General features: G+C 46.8%; 1 non-coding gene across 1 annotated transcript; it reads left to right on the top strand.

Annotated features, from left to right (window-relative positions):
• Window positions 1-4,369: 4,369 nt before the first annotated feature.
• Window positions 4,370-4,507, top strand: LOC114810580. The gene has a single exon (XR_003758276.1). It is a non-coding gene; the product is annotated as a small nucleolar RNA SNORA7 (small nucleolar RNA).
• Window positions 4,508-4,722: the final 215 nt, after the last annotated feature.

The raw sequence follows: 4,722 nt of genomic DNA, 5'->3' as shown, positions 1-4,722 counted from the left end.
TAATTATCGTGCTTCTACCCAAGGGCTAAGTATAGTCCTTGGCACAAAGTAAGTGCTTAATAAATACCATTTTAAAAAGTCTGTTTTCCCCATTGTGACTGAGTTTTTTGTGGGACAGAGACCAGGTCTGAATTATCAGCTATATATCCCTCGGCCTAGCCCAGTACTTGGCAAATAGTAAGAGCTTAATAAAATGTATTTTTTAATGTCAGTCTCCCCAATAATAATAGTAATAAATATAATAATAGTAATTATGGTATTTGTTAAGCACTTATTATGTGTCTAGCACTGTTCTGAGCACTGGGGTAGATACAAGAAAATCAGGTTGTCCCACATGGGGCTCACAGTCCTAATCCACATTTTACAGATGAGGTAACCGAGGCACAGAGAAGTGGCTTGCCCAGGGTCACACAGCAGACAAATGGCGGATCCGGGATTAAAACCCACGTCCTCTGACTCCCAAGCCCATGCTCTTTCCACTAAACCATACTGTGCTATTCATTCACTCGATCGCATTTATGGAGCGCTTATTGTGTGCAGAGCACTTTACTAAGTGCTTGGAAAGTACAATTCAGCAACAGATAGAGACCCTACCCAACAACGGGCTCCCAGTCTAGAAGAGTATTTATTAAGCGCTTACTATGTGCCAAGCACTGTTCTAAGCACTGTGGTAGATACAAGGTAAGCAGGTTGTCCCAAGTGGGGCTCACGGCCTTCATCTCCATTTTCCTAATGAGGTAACTGAGGCCCAGAGAAATTAAATGACTTGCCCAAAGTCACGCAGCTGACGAGTGGCGGGGGGGATTAGAATCCACGACCTCTGACTCCCAAGTCCATGCTCTTTACACTAAGCCACACTGCATTAGACTGTAAACTCCTTGAGGATAGGGATTATGTCTACCCACTCTATTATTGGACTTTCCCAAGCACGTTGTACAGTGCTCTGCCTACAGAAATCTCTTCATAAATACCACTGATTGATTTTTTAAAATATGGTATTTGTTAAGCGCTCCCTATGTGTCAAACACTTTTCTAAGCACTGGTAGAGACAAGCAAAATAGGTTGGACACAGTCCCTGTCTCACATGGGGCTCACAGTCTAAGTAGGAGGGAGAACAGGAGAACTGAGGCACAGAGAAGTTAAGCGACCTTCCAAGTCACAAAGGAAGCATTTGGCAGAGGCGGGATAAGAACCCAGGTCCTCTGACTCCCAGGCCCGTTCTCTTTCCAACAGGCCATGGGGATTGATTTCTTGATTGATTCTGTACCTCTCTCGCCACTTCAGCCTAAGGTATACCTTTCTAGCTGGGAGGCTAGATGGGGGAGGAGCGGGGTTGGTATTCTGAAACTATTTCACCTTGCCCTTCCTACACTTCCCACATCATGTGAATGCGATATACTATACTCCGCTGCCTGGATTATCTTTCTGCAGAAACGCTCTGGGCATGTCACTCCCCTCCTCAAAAACCTCCAGTGGTTGCCTATCAACCTTCGCATGAAGCAAAAACTTCTCACTCTTGGCTTCAAAGCTCTCCGTCACCTGACCCCCTCCTACCTCACCTCCCTTCTCTCCTCCTACAGCCCAGCCCGTACACTCTGCTCCTCTGCCGCTCACCTCGTTCCCACCTGTCCCGCCGTCGACTCCCGGCCCACGTCCTACCTCTGGCCTGGAATGCCCTCCCTCCTCACATCCGCCAAACTAGCTCTCTTCCCCTCTTCAAAGCCCTACAGAGAGCTCACCTCCTCCAGGAGGCCTTCCCAGACTGAGCCCCTTTTTTCCTCTCCTCCTCCTCCCCTCCCCATCACTCCGACTCCCTCCCTCTGCTCTACTCCCTTCCCCTCCCCACGGCACTTGTATGTATTTGTATATATTTATTGCTCTATATTATTAATGATGTGCATTTATCTACAGTTCTATGTATCTATTTTGATGGTAGTGATGCCTGTCTACTTGTTTGTTTCACTGTCTGTGTCCCCCTTCTAGACTGTGAGCCCATTGTTGGGTAGGGTTTGTCTCTATCTGTAGCCGAATATTAGTACAGTATTAGTATTAGTACAGTGTTCTGCACACAGTAAGTGCTCAATAAATACGATTGAATGATTGAATGAATAATAAGGGAAGTATTGCTCAAGCAGGCACCATGATAATAAGGGATACAAATTCTTGTTAGTCTCTCCTCAGGCAATCGTATTTATTGAGTGCTTACTATGTGCAGAGCACTTTACTTGGGAGTGCTTGGGAGAGTACAAAAGAACATTAAAAAGACACATTACCTGCCCACATTGAGCTTACAGTCTAGAGGAGGAGCAGACATTAATACAAATAAATAAATTACAGATATATACATATGTACTGTGGGCCTGGGAAGGGGGATTTCACTTTGCCTCAGAAGGAGTTGGGAAAACAGAGGTGGGATCTTGGGGAAGCAGGGGAAGGTAAGGGCCCAGAGAGCGCACAGGTGAGCAGGAAGACAGCAGACTGAAAGAGGCCCGATAGGCCTCGGAAGATTTTTTATCACTGAAGGTGGATTGCTTGAGGAATTGTGAGCAAACTACTCTCCACCCTCTCTCGCCGTTCATTCCCCAAGGAGCTGCTGTCCCTGGGATCCAGATCATGACATGAATCATAGCACTGATCTTCCCATGTAAGGAAGATGAATCAATTCGGAGTTTTGCCTGGTGGCTTTGCCTGCGGTCAATTCGGAGCTTTGCCTGGTGGCTTTGCCTGCGGTTTGAGGCTGTTCACCTTAAGAATGGACTCTCTTGGCAATGTGCTGGGGAGGCACGACTAGCCATCCAGGAAGTTGCTGACTCCTCTGTAGCTAACGGTACCCTTATGATTCATTCATTTAGCCATTTTCCATACTCTCGCAGATAGAGAAGTAGCATGGTCTAATGGATAGAGCAGAGGCCTTGGAGTCAGAAGAATGTGGGTACTAATTCCGGCTCAGCCACTGTCTGTTGTGTGACCTTAACTTCACTTAAGTCACTTAAGTCACTTAAGTCACTTAACTTCTCTGGGCCTCAGTTACCCAGGGAGAGAGGGAGGGAGGGTGAAAATGGGGATTAATCTAGAAAATGGTGATTAAAACTGTGAACCCCATGTGGGACATGGACTGTGTCCAACCTGAAGAGTTACATCTACCCCAGCGCTTAGTACCATTTAGATTGTAAGCTCATTGTGGACAGGGAACATATGCGCTTATGATTGTGTTCTACTCTCCCAACCGCTTAATACAGTGCTCTGCCTACAGTAAGTGCTCAATAAATATGATTGATTGGATGAATAAAAAACCTTCAAAGTTATCAGTTATATTTGTAATTTTTTTCTCCCACCCCCACTCTCATTTCACTGCTTCTTGCTCGCTCCCTCGCTTCTGCCTGGAACTTCCTTTTTCTTTTTCTTTTCCTTTTTAAATGTACTTGTAAGCACTTTTTGGGCCATCCACCATAGTAAGCTCTGAGATGCATACAAAATAATCAAACTGGGCACTCTGCCTGTCCTACATGAGGCTCACAGCGTAAGTAAGAGGGAGTAGGATTTAATCCCCATTTCACAAATGCGGTAACTGCAGCACAGAGAAATTAAGTTGCTTGCCTAAGGTTGCACAGTGGCAGAGCCAGGTTTAGAACTCAGGTCCTCCGATTCCCAGACTGTGCTCTTTCCACTAGGCCACATTGCTTCCCCTTCACATCTGGCAGACCACTGTTCTCCTCATCTTCAAACCTCTTCTGAAATTACATCTCCTCCAGGAGTCTTTTTCTATCTGATGTGGGGAGGGAGGGAGAGAGGCAAGGAGGGAGTTCCAAGTTGGAAGAATAGTATGCGGGAAGGAAACAAGGAAGGAGAATCGAAAGTGAAGTTCAGCTAGAAGGTGGGGTCAGGGGGACCCACAACGAGCTTGTTGAGGAATAGCGGGCAAAGAAAACAATCAGGTTAGGAGGGGCCGGATGTTGGAGAGCCTTGGAGCTAATGGTGAGGTGTTTTTATCTGAAGAGAAGAGACGTAAGGATCCATCGAAGGGTTCTGTGGAGAGGATAGATGTGTGCCAAACTGTCGATGCTTCAGGAAGATGATGCAAGCAACAGCGTGTAGGGTAAATTGAAGGGGGGAAGAGGCTAATGAGGCTTGGAGACCAGCGAGGAGGCTAATGCTATAATCCAACTAAGTCGAGACCAGCGCTTGTATTCATTCAATCATATTTATTGAGAGTTTACTGTTTCCAGAGCACTGTACTAAGTGCCTGGGAGAGTATAATCCAACAATAAACAGACACATTCCCTGCCCACAGTGAGCTTATAGTCTAGAGGGGGGTGTACCACAGTGGTAGCAATTTAGGTGGAGATTAAGGGGTGAATGCAGGAGATGTTCCCTCTCAGAGTCGCATCTGGAGAGTTTCCAGTCCTCTACCAGTCTCGACCTTGGGAGGGAGAGTCAAGCAGAGGCATATCCATTCCATTCCTAGCTTGGGGAGTGGCTAGCGAGTGGAAGGCAATCTGCTACAAGTCAAAACTCACCTGTGCTGGGCAGCAGCGGCACGGGAGAGAATCGAGGGAAAAGACCCAAGTTTACGGCACGGAAGGAGTCGATGGTAAACCGCTTCTGGATTTTTACCAAGAAAGCTCTATGGATACACAACCGGAACGATGGCAGATGCAGGTGGGGCGTTCTGGGAGAGATGTGTCCATGGCGTCGCTATGGGTCGGAGGTGACTCGACGGCA

The sequence above is a fragment of the Ornithorhynchus anatinus genome, chromosome 3 (genome assembly GCF_004115215.2).
Source record: "Ornithorhynchus anatinus isolate Pmale09 chromosome 3, mOrnAna1.pri.v4, whole genome shotgun sequence".
NCBI classification, from domain to species: Eukaryota; Metazoa; Chordata; class Mammalia; order Monotremata; family Ornithorhynchidae; genus Ornithorhynchus; species Ornithorhynchus anatinus.
Note: the sequence above shows the minus strand (reverse complement) of the source record. Positions and strands in the feature narration are given on the sequence as shown.